The sequence below is a fragment of the Phacochoerus africanus genome, chromosome 3 (genome assembly GCF_016906955.1).
Source record: "Phacochoerus africanus isolate WHEZ1 chromosome 3, ROS_Pafr_v1, whole genome shotgun sequence".
NCBI lineage: Eukaryota > Metazoa > Chordata > Mammalia > Artiodactyla > Suidae > Phacochoerus > Phacochoerus africanus.
In genome coordinates this window covers 12390857-12411632 of record NC_062546.1, presented here as the reverse complement: position 1 = coordinate 12411632, position 20776 = coordinate 12390857, and the positions used below count along the sequence as shown (strand labels likewise).

Here is a 20776-nt window from a genome sequence, read left to right as displayed (position 1 = left end):
AAGACATGCTTCAGTCACTGGCTGGGAAGGGCCAGCTCCACCTGATTTCAAGTGCTACTTATTTGAGCATTTTGAAAGGCAATTTTAGCATGCCCTGCCAACAGACTGGAACACATTTAGGCAAAAGTACTTTTCCTTTTTCAGAGAATGAAAGTGGTTCCCTGGAATTTTTGCAAACCTGTAGAACATGCCTGTGGTCCAGCTTAAGAAATCTAAGTTGTCCTTGGGTTAGTGATTGGTGTCACAACTTAGGAGCATCCAGCTTAGTAAATGCAGCTACCTGCCCACAGCAAGAGGAGAAAGAGAAGGGATGGGGAGACCTGCCGCCTACCAAGGATTCTGGCAAAAATAATTTTTTTTTATTCTGATGCTCAACTGAAGATTGAGCCTTTGAGAATAATTCCATAATAGTTTTCATCTTTCCCAGAGACACCAAAAGCTTTGCATAAAGCTTCTATAGGCTCCTTAATTCAGATTTGCCTAAAGAATTTATCTTGATTTATGTCCAAGAAATACCCATGTGTTCTAATAAACTTCTTGGCTTGAGTGGATTTGAGCTTCAATAATGGCATATTGATTTTCTTCTCCGGAGTGCTATGTGTTTCTGAGAAGCAAGCAAAAGCTAAGCATCATTCAATAGAAGAGACCTGTGGACAGATCATGGAAACTGGAAGGAAAACACTTTTTTATGTTTTCTATACATAGCCTACATATACAGAATAGAATATTAATCATAAAAAAAATGAAATAGAAGTTCCCATCGTGGCTCAGCGGTTAACAAATCCGACTAGGAACCATGAGGTTGCGGGTTCAATCCCTGGCCTGGCTCAGTGGGTTAAGGATCCGGCATTGCCGTGAGCTGTGGTGTAAGTCACAGACACAGCTCGGATCCCGCATTGCTGTGGCTGTGCTATAGGCCGGCAGCTATAGCTCCAATTTGGCCCCTAGCCTGAGAACCTCCATATGCCTCGGGTGGGGCCCTAGAATATACCAAAAAAAAAAAAAAAAGAATGAAATAATGCCATTTACAGCAACATGTGTGAACCTAGAGGTTATCATGCTAAGTCAAGAAAGACAAATATGGAGTTCCCGTCATGGCTCAGTGGTTAACGAATCTGACTAGGAACCATGAGGTTGCAGGTTTGATCCCTGGCCTCGCTCAATGGGTTAAGGATCCAGCATTGCCGTGAGCTGTGGTGTAGGTTGCAGACGCGGCTCAGATCCTGCATTGCTGTGGTTCTGGCGTAGGCCAGTGGCTACGCTCCAACTTGACCTCTAGCCTAGGAACCTCCATATGCTGTGGGAGCAGCCCAAGAAATGACAAAAAAAAAAAAACAAAAAAAAGACAAATATATCACTCGTATGTGGAATCTAAAAAAATGACACAAATGAACTTATTTATAAAACAGAAGTAGACATACTTAGGATTACCAAAGAGGAAAGGAGGGAGGGAAGGATAATTTAGGAGTTTGGGATTTCCAGATACATACTACTATTTCTAAAACAGATAAACAAGGACTTACTAGTATAGCACAGGGAACTATATATAATATCTTATAATAACCTCTAATGAAAAAGAATCTGAAAAAGATATATAGATAAATAGATCAGAGTCAGTTTGCTATACATCTGAAACTAACACAACACTGTAAATCAACTGTACCTCAGTTTTTTGTTTTTTGTCTTTTGTGTGGTTTTTTTTTTTTTTTGGTCTTTTTGCCTTTTCTAGGGCAGCTCCCGTGGCACGCTGAGGTTCCAGGGATAGGGGTCTAATCCGAGCTGTAGCCGCCAGCCTATGCCAGAGCCATAGCAACGCGGGATCCGAGCTGCATCTGCCACTCACACCACAGGTTAGGGCAACGCCAGATCCCTAACCCATTGAGCAAGGCCAAGGATCGAACCCGAAATCCCATGGTTCCCAGTCAGGTTTGTTAACCACTGAGCCACAACAGGAACTCCTACCTCAGTTTTTTTAAGTCATGAATTCATGACTTCTTAAGAGTTCTACACTTGCTCCTGCCTCAGGGCCTTTGCCCATGCTATTCCTCTGCCTGGAATGCACTCTCTCTAGGTCACGTCATGCCAGTTCCTCCTCCTGGCTTCAACCCACATGCTAACTCCTTGTTCCCATTTTGATGTCCTCCTCTGAGCTCACTGCCATCTGCAGCAGTCTGCTTGCTGTGTCTCCCCCACTGGAATGGGGGCAATGACCATGGCTGTTTTGTTTATGATAGTCTCACCCACTGGAACACAGTACCAGATACAAAATTCTCTCAATGAATTTTTTTGGCGGGGAAGAGTACTGTGCTAGCAGCATGCAGAAATTCCTAGGCCAGGAATTGAACCCAAGCCACAGCATTAGTCTGCACCACAGCAGTGACAATACTGAGTCCTTAACCAATAGGCCACGAGGGAACTCCCCACTCAATGAATTTAAGTGAAGGAAACATGCAGAGCCTTTTTTTTTTTTTGAGGTTTTTTTTTTTTTTTTAAGTGGAAATTCTAGGATGATCATGGGACGGTTCACAAACTCAGGGATATTAGGTCATTTCCTGTGCTTTCTTGGTCATTTCCTTTCTTTCCGCTGGCAGTTCCACTCTCCATTTGCCTTGCTCAGCTCGAAGAGGAAGTTGCTGCCCAGAGACCCCCTCCTCCATAGCTGCCATGACAGAAATTGGCCCCAGGCACCTGCTTCCCCTGAGAACATTCGGGAAGGTGCCCAAAGGGCTCCAGTTTGAGGCTCCACATTCCCTGGTCACACTTCCCCGTCCCCTCCACCAAAGGAGAAGGGAAAGAGAACTTTATTCCCTCTGTTAGGCTTCCCGTTTGGTCATTTTATAGGCGCTTGCCATTTCAGCCATTGTTCAGCCTGTTTTCCCCCCTGTCATTTCTGTGACAGCACCCAGCAACAGAGCAGTGATCAAAGGAAGAATGATCATTTGCATTTTGCTCTGCTCACATCATCCCCTTCAATCCTCACGACAGCTCCGTAAGGTAGGTACTTATTATCATCATCACACCCCATTTTTTATATGGGGCTCGAGAGGAGAACGAACTTGTCCAAAGCCACACAGATTCAAAGCCCTGCAGTCTGGCTCTAGAGCCCTCTGCCCCACATCACCTCTTGGTGCTTGAGAGTCATTAGCTCCTGCCTCATCTCTCTCCTCCACTGCCTCTCTGATTCTCCTTTGAGTCCCTCCCTAAGGAGGGGTCTCACACCGAGAAGGGCTGCTTCCTGTGCTGGGGAGCAGACAGCTGTAGATCACGGGGACACTGGCTCCAGAAGGCTGGGAGCACAGCCCTCTACTGACATCTGCCGGTTCTGGGGCAGAAATACAAATGTTGGGCTCACAGCCACTAAGCCTCAAAGTTATATGCCAGGCTAATAAACTTGCGAATAAAACATGCTCTTGGAGTTCCCGTCGTGGCGCAGTGGTTAACAAATCCGACTAGGAACCATGAAGTTGTGGGTTTGATCCCTGGCCTCGCTCAGTGGGTTAAGGACCCAGCGTTGCCGTGACCTGTGGTGTAGGTCGCAGACGCGGCTCGGATCCCGAGCTGCTGTGGCTCTGGTGTAGGCCTGTGGCTACAGCTCCGATTTGACCCCTAGCCTGGGAACCCCCATATGCCGTGGGAAGCGGCCCTAGAAAAGACAAAAAAAAATGTTCTAACCTCCTTCTTTGGTAAATATCTTTGTAATACCTGGAAGTCCAAGTTCAAAAGTTGAATTATCAAGAAATAAAAATGGACAATAGAAATTCAAATTCTCAGGCTCCCCAGAGTTCCATGCCAGACCCGAGCAGGAGGGGGAGAATTGGCCTTTGTCCTGCAGCCTTCCTCCTCCGTCCTCAAGCCTCAGCCTGCACCACAAGGCTGTGAATGTGTGTGTGCAGATGTCCAGCTCCGTCCAAACCTGCTGCACATGCGTCTGCCCCCTCATCACACTTCCAGCTTAGGGGTGTTGACACCTGCTTTGCACTTGCTCTCAGAAGTGACCCAGGCGAGAGCTTTCCAAGGACCCTGGAAGAGGGCTCAGGGCCTAAGGGTGGGGACTTCCAGGATCCTGTGTGACTGGAAGGTGGTCTGAAAGGATGTGGCATGGGTTCCTGGTGAGCAGGAAAGTGCACCCACCTGGCATGTGGGTAGTGAGTGGCTGGAGGGTGGAGCCCTCTAAAGCACAGGGACCAAGGCAAGGGGCCAAAAGCTAGCCCAGGTCTAAGGTCGTACCACCTGGGGATCAGCAATGGGAGGGGGACCTGGGCGGGGGGCAATGGGAGGCCATTCAAAATACACTCCCACTGAACATAACAAATGGTCCCAACAGCTAACACGCTTGGGCACTTAGTTTCCCAGGTGCTCTTTCATGGGCTTCATACATACTGGCCCTTTAAATCTCATGACCACCCTAAGAGGCAAAATAGTATTTATTATCCAGATACTATTTTAGAGATGAGGCAATCACGTTATAAGTAATTTGACCAATATCACACAGATGGATGGCATTGGGATCTTAACCTGTGTAGTCTGGCTCAAGTCCACACTCTTAACCAGGCTGACCCAAAAGGATAAAGGGACGGTGAGGGATGTGTCAATTACATGTTGATAAAGCTGGGTTCAGAGAAAATGGCCAGGAAATTGTCACCGGAAAGGAAGCAGGTCCAGGGAATTCCCATTGTAGCTTAGCAGATTAAGAACCTGACTAGCCTCCATGAGGATGCAGTTTTGATCCCTGGCCTCGCTCAGGGGGTTCAGGAGCCAGCATTGCTGCAAGCTGTGACACAGGGATCTGATGCAGTTCAGATCCCTGGTTGCTGTGGCTGTGGTGCAGGCTGACAGCTGCAGCTCTGATTGACCCCTAGTCAGGGAACTTCCTTAGGTCTTAATTTCGGCCCTAAAAAGAAAAAAAAAAAGAAAGAAAAGAAAGCAGTTCCAACGATATTGATATCAGACAAAATAGAATTGGAGGAGGAGGAGTTCCCATCGTGGCGCAGTGGTTAACGTATCCAACTAGGAACCATGAGGTTGTGGGTTCGGTCCCTGCCCTTGCTCAGTGGGTTAACGATCCGGCGTTGCCATGAGCTGTGGTGTAGGTTGCAGACGCGGCTCGGATCCTGCGTTGCTGTGGCTCTGGCATAGGCCGGTGGCTACAGCTCCGATTCAACCCCTAGCCTGGGAACCTCCATATGCCGCGGGAGCGGCCCAAGAAATAGCAACAACAACAACAACAAAAAGACAAAAGACAAAAAAAAAAAGAATTGGAGGAGGAGAGCTTTGAAAAGGCCAAAGAAGAATATTTCACATTATCACATAGTAGACGTCATCAAGGAGAAACTGCAGGAATCTTTTATCTGCATAATAGCTTCAAAATATAAACCAAAAGCTGACTGAAGTACCCTTTAACGATGACAAAGCCAGAATCACATGCTGGGAAACTCACATGCCTCTCAGAGAACATCAGATAAAGAACGTGAAGGGCCTAAATAGTCAGCATATTACCTACAGTTAATGTCCTAATTAGTGAAAGATCAAATGCTGTTTGTACTATGTGGACTTTCCACCATGCACATATTTGTTTAAAAAGAAAGAAGGAGGAGTTCCCGTCGTGGCACAGTGGTTAACGAATCTGACTAGGAACCATGAGGTTGTGGGTTCGGTCCCTGCCCTTGCTCAGTGGGTTAACGATCCGGCGTTGCCGTGAGCTGTGGTGAAGGTCGCAGACGCAGCTCGGATCCCACATTGCTGTGGCCCTGGCGTAGGCTGGCAGCTACAGCTCCGATTTGACCCCTAGCCTGGGAACCTCCATATGGCGTGGGAGCAGCCCAAGAAATGGCAAAAAGACAAAAAAAAAAAAAGAAAAAAAGAAAAAGAAAGAAGGATGCCTCCATTTTAAAAAGATAAGAAACAGGAGTTCCCACTGTGGCGCACTGAGTTAAGAACCTGATTGCAGCAGCTTGGATTGCTGCAGAGGCACCAGCCCGGTGCAGTGGGTTAAAGATCTGGCATTGCCACAGCTGCAGCTCAGATTCAATCGCTGGCCCGGGAACTTCCATATGCCACAGGTGTGACCATAAAAAAAATAAATAAAAAGAAACAACAATCTGACACTTCTCAATTTTCAATATCAACACTCTTCTGCCTCCCATCTGGGCTGTAAAAGTGAAATTGGGAGTTCATATTGTGGCACAGTAGGTTAAGAATCCGACTACATCTAGTCACTTACTTATGATGGAGCCTGATAATGTGAGAAGAAAGAATGTATACATGTATATGTAACTGGGTCACCATGCTGTACAGTAGAAAATTGACAGAACACCGTAAACCAGCTATAATGGAAAAATATAAAAATCACTATATTAAAAAAAAAAAAGAATCCAACTGCAGTGGCCCTAGTCACTGCAGAGGTGTAGATTTGATCCCCGGTCTGGCACATTGGATTAAAAGATCCAGCGTTGGAGGAGTTCCCATCGTGGCTCAGTGGTTAACGAATCCGACTAGGAACCATGAGGTTGCAGGTTCGGTCCCTGCCCTTGCTCAGTGGGTTAACGATCCGGCGTTGCCATGAGCTGTGGTGTAGGTTGCAGACGCGGCTCGGATCCTGCGTTGCTATGGCTCTGGTGTAGGCCGGCGGCTACAGCTCTGATTCGACCCCTAGCCTGGGAACCTCCATATGCCGTGGAAAGCGGCCCAAGAAATGGCAAAAAGACAAAAAAAAAAAAAAAAAAGATCCAGTGTTGCTGCAGCTGTGGCTTGGGCTCACTCCCTGGCCTGGGAAGTCCCCATCATGGCTCAGAGGTAAGGAACCTAACTAGTATTCATGAGGATGCAGGTTCGACCCCTGGCCCCAATCAGTGGGTTAAGGATCCTGCATTGCTGAAAGCTGTGGTGTAGGTCACAGACACAGCTCAGCTGTGGCGTGGCTGTGGCTGTGGCTGTGGCTGTGGCATAGGCCAGCAGCTGCAGCTCTGATTCAACCCCTCACCCAGGAACCTCCATGTGCTGCAGGTGGGTGTAAAAATTAGAAACAAAAACACAATTTAGTCTGTTAAAAAAAAAGTCCTTAAGCATATGGTTTTTGTCTTTTTGTTTTTGTTTTGTTTTTAAGAAACAGTTAATTGTATGGAGTGATAAATGCTGTGAAGATGATGATATGATGGAGCTGGGGCTGCCAGGTAATATCCCTGGCTCAATGTGAATTACAGATAAACACTACAATTTTTTTAGTATAAGTACATCCCGTGCAATAGCTACACTAAAAAAATTATACATTGCTTTTCTGAAATTCACGTTGAACTAGGTAAACTGTATTTCATTTGCTAAACCTGGAAACCCTAAATGTCACTTTTGGCTGGTGGGGAATGGGCAATTTCAGTTGGAAAAAAAGGGGAAGGCCACTTTGAGGTAATATTTGAGCTGGAATCTAAAGGTACGGAAAAGCCAGTCTTTCGAGGATCTGGAAGAGCATTCGAGGCAGAGCTGGGAGGAGCACTATGAATGCTCTGAGGTAGGAATAAGCTTGGAGTTTGGAAGAACAGAAAGGAAGGTGCGGTGGCTGAGCTGAGTGAGGGTGGAGGGGAGGAGTGGGGAGGGTCGGCAGGAGCCAGATCTTCTAGGGTTTGTGGGCTGTAATAATGTTGAGTAATTTTACTAAAACTTTATAACCTTTTCACTCAAATAGAACAACTTTTTACACTGTATAGATTGGAGTTGCTTTTACATTTGCAGTTAGGGTGCAGTCAAAAACACAGCCAGATGTTGTTGAAGTGGTGACAACAGATTTTATTCTGCAGGAGGGGAAAGACCTGAGCTCATTCAGGACTCGTGCAGAGGTGATTGGGCGTTTTAAAGGGAGAACAAGGGAGGAAGGAGAGAGCTGGGGCTCCTGTGAAAAGTTACGCGGTGTTGCTCAGTGGAAACGGGATTAGGCCAGCTATGTCTGTAGGCTGGCAGTTATCAAAGTTAGGCTTCTAGAGAGTTCCCGTCATCGCACAGTGGTTAATGAGTCCGACTAGGAAACATGAGATTGCGGGTTCGATCCCTGGCCTTGCTCAGTGGGTTAATGATCCGGTGTTGCCATGAGCTGTGGTGTAGGTCACAGACATGGCTTGGATCCCGCGTTGCTGTGGCTCTGACGTAGGCTGGAAGCTACAGCTCCGATTCGACCCCTAGCCTGGGAACCTCCATATGCTGTGGGAGCAGCCCAAGAAATGGCAAAAAAAAAAGTTAGGCTTCTAGCCTCCCACAGAGACTGGGAGATTTGAGACTCTACCTTCCTAATGATTACATTTCAAAGGAAGGACTTTCGGGTCCTTGAGAAAGACATTCCTGAATTGGTGATACATCTATATCTCAAAGGGACAGAGGAAGAGTTTGCAACTGTAAGCCCTTGCCAGTAAATGCTCTAAGAAAAGAAAGTTAGGGCCCATCCTCAGGTCTTGGTAAGAAAAAACAGTAAATTTTCCTGGGGTGGGGATACTGGGGTCACCCTAGAGACACAGCCTTATGCTGCTAGAAGCTGTGTTCAAATTTGCTCATCTTGGAGTTCCTGTCGTGGTGCAGTGGAAACAAATCTGACTAGGAACCATGAGGTTGTGGGTTCGATCCCTGGCCTCACTCAGTGGGTTAAGGATCCGGCTTTGCTGTGAGCTGTGGTGTAGGTCGAAGCCTCGGCTTGGATCTGGTATTGCTGTGGCTGTGGCGTAGGCTGCCAGCTACGGCTCTGATTAGACCCTAGCCTGGGAACCTCCATATGCCATGGGTGCGGCCCTAAAAAGATTAAAAAAAAAAATCTGTTGATCTCAGGGTGTAGGGGCTTGGACAAAGTCATCAAGGACTGAGAGATCTGCTGTTCTCAGTGCCTATATAATTTTGTGCTTTCATGTTTGTTTCCTCAAATGACGACCAAATAGCATGGCTTTCAGTCCCAGGGAGTTGCAAGCTAGCAATTCCAAGGGATGGGCTCTGAGTGGAGACAGCTGGGCCTGTTGAGGAGGTGGCCAAAACTGAGGGTAGGGATTTCCACAAGTCGTAACTGGTTCCCCTCTTTCCCACACTCAGTGTATCATAAGATCCTACAGGCTCTACCTCTAAAATATATCCTGAAGCTGTCTGATTTTCTCCACATTCACTGCTACTCACCCTACTCCAGGCTTAACCTCAATTCCCTGGATGCTTCCAACAGCCTCCTCACTGGTCTCCTGCTTCAAGCTCTTCCGCCCCATACAGTACAAGGAGACTTTTAAAATATAAATTTGGTGATCATCCTGAATGGGTACATTTAAGACAGAGTCCAAACATAGGCTTAGGAGGCCTACATCATCTGGCCCCTGCTGACCTAACTCTGTCTCCTGCCATGGCTCCACTTTTTTTTAAGCCCCAGCCTAGCCCAGTTCTGCCTCAGTCTTTGCTATTGGCATCCCTTCCTTCTAGAATGCTCTGCAGGCTGATCCACAGCTTGTTTCCTTGTTGAAATTCAGGTCAATTGTCATTTGTTCAGAGGTCTCCTCTGGCTATCCCATTGCCCTTCCATGTCACCGCCTCCCATATCAATCTGTTTTTAAATCCTCCTTTCAGAGCACTAATCAAATTTGAAATGATCTTTGTTTTTTGGCCGTGCTTGGGGCATGCAGAAGTTCCCGAGCCACAGTAGTGGCCCTTAACCACTAAGCAACCAGGGAACTCCAGAATTATCTTACTTGCTGATTCCATTTCTCCCTCTAAAACATAAGCTCTATGAGGGGGCAGAAAGTTCTCTTTCTGTCTAAGACGCTTTGAATATGACCTTGGGCAATTTGTTCAACAATTATATGAGACCTACTGATAGGGATGGAGTAGGTACAGGTAGTTGTAGAAGTCCGGATAAAGGACCAAAGTTAAAGAGGGAAACTTAGGGTACATTGGGAGATAACTGTAAGTTAATAACTGTCCAAGAAAGCCATCAGCACAAGGCAGGCTTGCTTGACTAGTGGAGGCGTGAGAATTGCCTCAGGTCGTTGGATGGGGGATAGGTTTAGGCCTGCATTCAGATTCAGACCAAGAGCAGAAGTTTGAGGACCACCCTTCTACTGATTTGAATACACACCTTACTGGATACTAAGGAGGAGTTACTACTCCCAGAAAGGAAGAGGGGGGCTTTTCCAACCTCCACTCCCCTTGGATGATAAAACTATAGTCCACGGGATCCTCAGGGGCAGAGCTTCCGTGCCTGCCCGCTTGCACCTCTCACAAGCTTCCTGTCCTAATAAATCTACTTCTTGCCTGTCACTTTGTCTCTCCCTGAATTTCTTCTGCGAGGAGGTATGAAGAACCTCAGTAAGTCCAGACACAGGGTGAGTGATTCTAATTTAAAACTGTGGTTTAAGTCCCAATCCGGGTTTAGGCTGGGTTTGAGTCCTGACACTTGGGTTCAAGTCCCAGTTCATGTTCTGGCTAGGTTCAGGCCGTTAGTACTGTCAGTTTCACTGCTGGGTGCCTGATATCAAAAATGGTCACTCGCAGAATCTGCTCAGTTCCGAATGGGGATTGTGATGCCCCTTAGAGAGGTCAGAGCCAAAGAGCATTGTCCACTATGACGTCAGCAAACCCAGAGCGGGGCAGAGATTGGCCTTTCCAGCCTGGGTGGGGCCGGGCGCGCTTGGCCCCGCCCCCTGCCTCGGCCCTGCTCACGCATGCGCCCCGGCCGCAGCCTGGCTGCCGCGCCATTTTGCCGGGGTTTGAATGTGAGGTGGAGCGGCAGTAGGAGTGGGTAGTGCTGGCTGCCGTCCGCGGCTGAGATTCCCTTCTCCGTTCCCGTATCCCCACGAGGTAAGGCGCGGGCGTGCACGGCCTGGCACGGTGGCCTCTTGGGAACCGGCTGAGGGAGGAATGAGGTGCTCCAGCACTTCCGAACGCTGGGTAGTAAGGACCGCACCTCCTGGAGAGAGCAGGATATAGGCCTCTGTCCGGGTCGGCACCCTCGGGTAAGGTTTTTGCATCTGCCGAACGGTCTCCCATCCCCTCATGGCGTCCCAGGTCTGAGGCCCAGGCTCGGCGGTACCCGGGCCTGCGAGGGGCCAGGGCAACCCAGGCGCGACCTAACGCGAGCGTATCCAGTGCCCGCCCCTTCCCCTCCAGCGCTGCGCTGATTGGCCACGCCGCTCTGGAAGTCCCCCTCTCATTGGTTGCGCCTGCGTGTCCATTCTCAGCGCTCCCGGCCACCCCGCAACGTGAGCGGAGTGCGGCGGCAAGGCCTGTGCGGCTGCTGGGCTGGAGTGCTGGCCTCCGCCCTGACCGCCTCTTCCTCTGTCCTCACTTTCTGATTAAGGAGGCGGTGGAGCTCCACCTCCCTGTGCCTCAGTCTCCGTGACTGTAAAATAGGCATCGTGATCTCACTTTGCTGAGTTGCTCGTGAGGATTAGATTGTAGTGGGTGCACCGGGGTTCTGAGCACCTGCCCAGTAACGTGGGGTCCGCCTCTTGAGGAAAAGCTATTATGTGGTAGTTCGGAGCGTGGAATTCAGCTTTGGAATGAGAAAGCCTGGGTTCGCTCCAGATTTAGCTTCACCCCAGGAATGTAACTTAGAGCCAGTCACTTCATCTCTCCAAGTCTCCACTTTATCTACAAAGTGGGGTTGAAAATATCCACCTCGTAAAGTGACTGTGAGGATCCACTGAGTATTACCGCAGTTTACAAAGTCCCGTCTGAAGTGCCGTTTCGTTGTCCGCCTCTTCCACCCATCTCTTCTGAAGTAGTATTCACTGAAGCAGTACTGCTGACCTTTGTTTTTCTTAAATGTTGCAAGCTCATGTCCTCCGTAAAGCGTTTGGACGTGCCTTTTGTTTGAAAAGTACCAACATCAGGTCTTTGCAAGGCTGCTTCCCTGTCCTTCACATTTCACTCACCTTAGGCCTTCTTTGACCAACCTCTCAAAGGGTCTCTTTCCTTCAGCTCTTTTATCACATCATCCTAGTTTTACTTCGTAAATCACTTACGTAGAATCACTTAAAATTTACTTGTTTATTGCCTTTCTCAACTGCTAGGGTGTAAAAAAGCAAGGACCTGGCCTGTCTTGTTACTGCTGTACCCAGGTGGTCGGTGCGTGCCACATAGTAGATGTACAGATATTCCTTGGAGACAAGAAAGGGACTTTTTTTTCTCTTAGATCCTACCAGTAGTCCATTTCTCCTCCACTTGGGCCCCCATCATCAAATTTTTGGCCTGTGTGTGTGTCTCTTATTTTTTGCATAACTGGTGGAACTTTTGATCTAGCCTCTTCCCTCTTAAGACCCTTTGTCTTTCATTTCTTATCATTAGTGCAAGATAATTCTTTCTCCCTTTCTGTGTACTTTGATTTCTCCTAGTTGGGGACTGGGATAGAGGGAAACCATTTCCTATACAGGATTAGATGGGTTTGAGAGCAGTGCTTTCCCTTTGGTATTTTATCTATTCCTTTATTCATTTAATAACTTAATTGAGCACCCACTTAATCTCTTTGAATACAGTGAAGAAACAAAAATGGACTAAGTCCCTTCCCTTGGGGAGCTTATATTCTAGTGGGGAAAAGAAACAATACAAATAAATGACTTAGATAATTTTAGATAGTGACAAGTGACAGAGTGATGTGACTGTCAAGGCTTCTCTGAGGAGGTGGCATTTGAGCTGAGACCATTTATGGAAAGACTAGGGGACAGAACATTCCAGGCAGAGAGAATAGAAAGTACAAAGGCTCGAGGACAGGAACAAGCTTGGAATATTGGAATATGTGGGGAAATCTTGCTTGCCAGAATATCATGTGAAGTGAGAGGTAGCCAGGGGCTGGATCTTACAGGGCATTGTAGTCAATGTAAAGAGTTTGGATTTGCACCTAAGTGGTAAATTCCTGTGATGAGAAAGCAGAGGGTGGATAGAAGTGTGGGGATATATCCTTCATGTATGTATGCCAGATAGTTTTCATTTGTTGGATCTCTCTCCCTTTTCCCAGATGTAAGGCCTCAGGAATTCTTTTCTAATATGGAGGAAATAACTAAGGAAAAGGCACACATCTTGGATCAACTTATGTCACTTATTTCTATGAGATGGCCTTGGAAAGCAAAGCTTTTATTCCAAAAGTCTGCACCTATAACTAACTGAGGGCCTATGGAAAGAGGCTAGACATAGGTCCAGCCATTCATTCAGCAAGATGAACTTGGAATTTAGCTAAGTCTGTCATAATCATTTTTTTATAGTACATGTTTTTTACTTTTTATGTATTGGTAGGGATTTCCAAAGATAGCGTGGTGAAGTAAAGTATCACCCCTCATTTAAAGGTGAAAGAATGCATTTTTCACTTCTAGTTTGAGTCTTTATTTTAAAGCCAGTAACACTTTTTACATTTATATATTGCTAATATTTCAGAGTGTCAAAATACCTTCACCTGCGGCCAAATAAGATAGTTTAATTAGACCTTGAGCTTGCTGATATGTGGTGAATACCTGTGGAGTACTCTCTAAAATTACTTGACCTCATACTTTCCCAAGTCAAGGCTCGGTTTACAGACATCCCTGAGGAGATAGAAGAAGGATTTGTTGGAGTTCCTGCTGTGGTACAGTGGGTTAAGAATCTGACTGCAGCAGCTTGGGTTGCTGCAGAGGTTAAAGGATCTGATGGCATAGGTTGCAGGTGCGGCTCAGATTCAGTCCTTCACTTGGGAACTTCCATATGCCATGGGTGTGGCCATTAACTTAAATTAAAAAGAAGAAGTATTTGTTGGCAAACATTTAGTCTTTTCACTAACAATAATATAGGATTTCTGGGAGTTTCCGTCATGGCTCAGTGGTTAACAAGTCTGACTAGGAACCATGAGGTTGCGGGTTCGATCCCTGGCCTTGCTCAGTGAGTTAAGGATCCGGTGTTGCCTGAGCTGTGGTGTGGGTCTCGGACGTGGCTGGGATCCCCAGTTGCTTTGGCTCTGGTGGCTACAGCTCCGATTAGACCCCTAGCCTTGGAACTGCCATATGCTGTGCATGTGGCCCTAGAAAAAGACTGAAAAAGGAGTTCCCGTCGTGGCGCAGTGGTTAACGTATCCGACTAGGAACCATGAGGTTGCGGGTTCGGTCCCTGGCCTTGCTCAGCGGGTTAACGATCCGGCGTTGCCGTGAGCTGTGGTGTAGGTTGCAGACGTGGCTCGGATCCCGCGTTGCTGTGGCTCTGGCTACAGCTCCGATTCAACCCCTAGCCCGGGAATCTCCATATGCCGCGGGAGCGGCCCAAGAAATAGCAACAACAACAGACAAAAGACAAGAAAAAAAAAAAAGGATTTATATAGTCAGGGATTGTAGCGTGCATGTTTATGTCCCTCAACACCTACACACACTTCTCCCCCCACCCCCTGCTTTTTTAAAATCTAAAAATAGTCTTACCTAGCACTTCAACTTTGTTGTTTGGGGGGTGGAGGGAGGTCACTCTACCATATGGTCTTAGAATCAGTTGTCTCCAGTTCTTCTGTTTGTCACAGCCAGTTGACTAGAGTAAATGTGAATAATGGTAGTGTTTTTGATGGGAAAAGTCAACAAGAGTATGTAGCCTTTGAAGATAGAACAACAGATATGTAGTGTGTGCCCATCACTGTTGTAAGAATATAGAGAAGTTGCAGTGAACAAAACACAAAGTCTCTACTCACACAGAGTTTACAGTCTAATGCAGGGAGAAGCATGGTAAATAAGGAAATCCAGGAGTTCCCTGGTGGCTCAGTCAATTAGGGATCTGGCATTGTTATGACTTGGCTCTGGTTACTGCTGGTTCAGTCTCTGGCTTGGGAAGTTTTGTATGCCACAGGCACAGCCAAAAAAAGGAAGGAGGGAGGGAAGGAAATAAATAATTCATTCATATGCCTGGTAAAATTTACTTGGAAAAACAGAGTAAGAGAATGGAGAGTGGTGAAATGGGTGCTCTTTTACATAGGAGGGTCCAAGAAGACATCTCTAAAAATGAATGACATTTGAAAAGAGACCTGAGTGGGCACGAAGCTCTCCAGGGGCATAGTTGTCCAAGCAGATGGGACAGAAGTGCAAAGCCTCAAAACAAAAGTGTAGGCACTGGCAGAGATGAACTATAATACGGCACAAATTTCAAATTCACATCTTTCTTGAAGCACTTTTGAATGAGCAGAAATTAATTATGGTGGTAAATTGGTCATTGTTTATCCCGACAGATATAACTGAGTCCCTACATTATGTTGGGCCTCCTAATAAATGATCCTCAAGTAATAGTCTCCAGTCCAGATGGGATCAGTGTTTTAGCTGGTTAACATACTGACTTATCCGTTAGTTCATGCAGCAAATGCTTAATCAATGTCTGCTGTATGCCAGGCAATGTTCAAAGGTCCTGGGCATAGAGAGATGAACAAGACCTATAAAATCCCTGCCCTAAGGAGCTGACAAATAAGAGTTGACAAGCCAAAGATATCTCAAATGAGGATTAATGCTGTTACCAGTATAACAAGGATGAGAGGTAGACCATAAGCCCCAGAAGTCTCTCTTGAGGGGTTGACAGTGGGCACTCAGCTGAATGATATACCTGGCATCAAATTAGAAGGGTGGACATTCTTACAGTCAGGAAGAAGTGTTTTTTCTGGTTCGAGGAACAGAAAGAAGGCTTTAGGGCTGGAATGTAGTGAGGGGCAAGAAGGTGGGAGATGAGGTTGACAGGTGCCAGAGTGCATGGCACTCTTTGTTGTGCAGAAAGTTAGTGAAATGCAGAATTATTGAGGAATGTGTTTAAAACTCAAAGCGGAGTTCCTGTCGTGGCTCAGTGGTTAACAAATCCGACTGGGAACCATGAGATTGTAGGTTCGATCCGTGGCCTTGTTCAGTGGGTTAAGGATCTGGCATTGGCGTGAGCTGTGGTGTAGGTTGCAGATGCGGCTCAGATCCTGTGTTGCTGTGGCTCTGGCGTAGGTTGACAGCTACAGCTCTTTTTAGACCCCTAGCCTGGGAACCTCCACATGCGGCGGGAGCGGCCCTAGAAAAGGCAAAAAGACAAAAAAAAATAAAAAATAAACTCAAAAAAATACATTCAGCTAACCTCTGTAATCCCCTCAAGATACATGTGCACGCGCATATACAGACACACACTCTGCCTTGCATAAATCCAAAAAATAGAATAATTTGCATGTGGCAAAGAAAGACTTTTTTAAAGCCCATATGTGCTAATGTAAATTATTTTGTTTGGCACCTGCAAACTTTCATGATTTCATAGTAGATTCAGGATTTCAACACAGAGAAAAGAATGGGGAATGAATTGATTAAATCATTGATTTCCAATGTGTATTCCATAATAAAGTGGTCTTTGGCCAAGTGATGTAGGGAACTCTGGATTAAACAACGTTAAATGGATAACTTACTGTTTGAGTTCCTAAAGACTTTAAAGTGAACCTCCAGGAGTGCCTTTGTGTTTCTTTTTCTTTTTTGTCTTTTTGCCTTTTCTAGGGCCACTCCCGAGGCATATGGAGGTTCCCAGGCTAGGGGTTGAATCGAATCTGAGCTGTAGCTGCTGGCCTACTCCACAGTCGCATCTGCAACCTATACCACAGCTCACGCCAATGCCAGATCCTTAACCCACTAAGCAGGGCCAGGGATCGAACCCGCAACCTTATGGTTCCTAGTCGGATTTGTTAACCACTGAGCCACAACAGGAACTCCTGTTTTTCTTTTTTGCAGTTCACATTCTGTAGATTATACATCATCAAAAATGGGACATTAGGTAAGCACCCTGCAATCAAATACAATTAGTATTTATTTATTTATTTATTTTTTGGTCTTTTTAGGGCCATACCTATGGCATGTGGAAGTTCCCAGGCTAGGGGTCCAATTGGAGCTATAGCCAACCGCCTATGCCACAGCCACAGCAACCCAGGATCCAAGCTACATCTGCAACCTATATCACAGCTCACAGCAGTGCTGGATCCTTAACCTGCTGAGTGGGGCCAGGGATTGAACCTTCGTCCTCATGGATGCTAGTTGGGTTTGTTAACCTCTGAGCCACGGCAGGAACTCCAAATTAGTATTTCTTTGTCTTTTTTTTTTTTTTTTGTCTTTTCTAAGGCCATACCTGTGGCACATGGAGGTTCCCAGGCTAGGGTTCTAATCGGAACTGTAGCCGCTGGTCTACACTAGAGTTACAGCAACGCAGGATCCGAACCGTGTCTGCAACCCATACCACAGCTCACAGCAATGCCAGATCCTTAACCCACTGAGCAAGGCCAGGGATCGAACCCGCAACCTCATGGTTCCTATTTGGATTCATTAACCACTGAGCCACAACAGGAACTCCCCCGAATTAGTATTTCTTTTAGTGAAACAAATTTACATACCCAGTGAGACAGAGTATATTTATAAGCTGGGGCAGTTCAGATTAGGTTTTGCTGCCAAGTGAGTTTGTCACAAACTTGAAAAAAAACCTTTTAGTTTAAAGATTTTTCGGATCTCAAAACTGCGGGAAAGGGATTATTGGTCTGTGGTTGGTATTTCAATTGTATCTTGTCTTCCAGAGGCTTTGAGAGCCTGAACTTGATTGCCTTTTGTCATGGCATTTTTAAAATGTAAAATTTCAATAACTTTATGATTGTATTTTACACATAGGTAGTCATAGGGTATTAGAAAAATATAGAAGATATGAAGAGAATAAAAATCTGTAGGAGTTCCTGTCATGGGTCATCAGTAAGGAAGGTGACTAGCATCCATGAGGATGCGGGTTCATTCCCCGGCTTCGCTCAGTGGGTTAAGGATCGGGCATTGCTGTGAGCTGTGGTGTAGGTTGCAGACACAGCTCAGATAATTCATTACTGTGGCTGTGGCGTAGGCTGGCAGCTGCAGCTCCGATTTGACTTCTAGCCTGGGAACTTTCATGTGCCACAGGTGTGGCCCTAAAAAGACCAAAAAAAAAGAGAAGAATTATCTGTGTAATGCGATTGTGCTGAATAGCGTAGGGAACTATATCTAGTCACTTAAGATGGAACATGATGGAGGATAATGTGTGAAAAAGAGTGTATATATAGGGAGTTCCTGTCGCGGCTCAGTGGAAACCATTCTGACTAGCATCCATAAGGATGCAGGTTTGGTCCCTGACCTCGCTCAGTGGGTTAAGAATCCAGTGTTGGCAGTGAGCTGTGGTGTAGATTGCAGACACAGCTCAAATCTGGTGTTGCTGTGGCTGTGGTGTAGGCTAGCAGCAACAGCTCCAATTGGACCCCTAGCCTGGGACCCTCCATATGTTGTGGGTGCAGCCCTTAAAAAAATGTATGTATATATATGTGTATGTGTGTATGTCTGGATCACTTTACTGTACAGTAGAAATTGATAGAACACTGTAAACCAACTATCATGGAAAAAATAAAAATCATTATAAAAAATCATCTAGGAGTTCCTGTCGTGGTACAGCAGAAACAAATCTGACTAGGAACCATGAGATTGCGGGTTCGATCCCTTGCCTTGCTTAGTGGGTTGAGGATCTGGCATTGCCGTGTCTGTGGTGTAGGTTGGCAGCTGTAGCTCCAATTAGACCCCTAGCCTGGGAACCTCCATATGCTGTAGGTGTGAGCCTAAAAAGCAAAAAAAAAAAAAAAAATTATCTAAGTTACGTAGACATTACCATTGTTGACATTTTTTAGTGTATTTTTAGTTTTTTCTCTACGTTTCAAGGGTGTTGTGGGGATTTTGTTTTTTGACCGCATCCATGGCATGCAGAAGCACACCATTGACATCTCATGACCCTAACCTGCTTCCCACCAAGGGAACTGCTTGTTCTCTCGTTTCATACTTAATTTTATCTACTCACCAGCAACTTGGAGACCGTAAAGTCCCATTTATAGGCTTCTCAAGCTTTTTAGTCTGTTGGTAATGATGTGTGCATACATGCGTATGTATAATCATATATATGCTATTTCTTTTGTCCACTTCTTAGCCTTATGTTTTCATTTATGTCTATATAAGCCATTTATTTAGCTTATAATTTGCAGTATATCAGATGTGAATTTTTTGGTCAGCATATTCTGTGATCTATGTTTAATTATGTTTAAGTATTACATATTTGAAAAGTTGCTCCTTTTTTTTTGTCTTTGTAGGGCCACATCTGTGGCATGTGGAAGTTCCCAGGTAAGAGGTTGAATCAGAGCTATAGCCACCAGCAGCGTCTCTGACAGCCAGAGCAATGTCAACGACCTACACCACAGCTCATCGCAACGCTGGATCCTTTAACCCACTGAGCAAGGCCGGGGATCGAACCTGTGTCCTCATGGATACTAGTTGGGTTCGTTACTGGTGAACTACAACTCCCGAAAAGTCACTTTTTTGTTGAGATATAATTAATATATAATGTTATTTGTTTTGGGCACACAATATTATGGTTTGGTATATGTATGTATTGTGAAATGATCACCACAGTAAGTCTGATTAACATCCCTTACTGCGCATAATTACAGATTTCTTTCTCATGTTCAGAACTTTTAAGATTTACTGTCTTAGCAACTTTCAAAATACAACACACTATTAACTGTAGTTGCCATGCTGTACATTACAGCCTCATGATTTATTTATTTTATTAGAAGTTTGTACCTTTTTACCCTCTTCATCTATTTAGCTGCTCCCTCCCCTCTGCCACACAGTCAACCACCAGTCTGTTTATTTACCTATATTTTTGTTTGGTTTTAAGATTCCATGAATAAATGAGATCATATGGTGTTTATCATTTGACTTACTTCATTTAGTATACTGCCCTCAAGGTCCATCCATGTTGTCACAAATGGCAGGAATCTTCCTTTTTGTGGCTAAGTAATACTCTATTATGTATGTATACCACATTCATTATCCATCAGTGGACAGTTATGTTGCTTCCATGTATTGATTGTTGTTTTTTGTTGTTTTTTTGTTTGTTTGTTTGTTTTTAGGGCCCTGAGGCATATGAAAGTTCCTGAGCTAGGAGTTGAATTGGAGCTGCAGCTGGTGACCTACACTACAGCCACATCAGATCCAAGCCATGTCTGCTACCTACGCTGCAGCTAACGCCAACTCCAGATCCTTTAACCCACTGAGAGAGGCCAGGGAGCAAACCTATATCCTCATGGATTCTAGTTGGGTTCTTAAGGCACCGAGCCACAACAGGAACTCCTTGACCATTAATAATGCTGCAGTGAGGAATTCCTGTTGTGGCTCAGTGATTAACGAATTTGACTAGAAACCATGAGGTTGCAGATTTGATCTTTGGCCTCACTCAGTGGGTTAAGGATCTGGCGTTGCCATGAGCTGTGGTGTAGGTTGCGGACTTGGCTCAGATCTGGCATTGCTGTGGCTCTAGCGTAGGCTGGTGGCTACAGCTCTGATTAGACTCCTAGTCTGGGAACCTCCATATGCCGCAGGTGCGGCCCTAGAAAAGACAAAAAAAAAAATGCTGCAGTGAACATGGGGGTGCAGGTATCTTGAGTATTATCGTTTCTTTCAAATAAATACCAAGGAGTGAAATAGCCAGACCATGTTGCAGTTCTGTTTTTAAGTTTTTGAGGACCCTCCGTACTTCTTTCCTTGATGGCTGCACCAATTTACATTCCCACCAACAGGATAGGGTTTCCTTTTCTCCACATCCTTGACAACACTTATTATTGCTTGTCTTTTTGAGATAATCTCATTGTGGTTTTAATTTTCATTTCTCTGATGTTTATTGATGTTGAGCACTTTTTCATGTGCCTGCCTGTTGGTCATCTGTTTGTTTTCTTGAAAAATGTTCAGCCTTTATTTTTAAATTTTTTTTAATTTTTATTTTTTGGGCCACTTGT

At 45.6% G+C, this 20776-nt stretch overlaps 1 protein-coding gene across 1 annotated transcript in view; it reads left to right on the top strand.

The window, feature by feature from the left end:
• The first annotated feature begins 10655 nt into the window (after positions 1 to 10655).
• CSE1L (chromosome segregation 1 like) overlaps positions 10656 to 20776 on the top strand; it is a 51734-nt gene continuing 41613 nt past the window's right edge. Inside the window, exon 1 of the mRNA XM_047770914.1 lies at positions 10656 to 10800. The gene's annotated coding sequence lies outside the window, so the exon portion shown is untranslated. The remainder of the gene's footprint in view (positions 10801 to 20776) is intronic.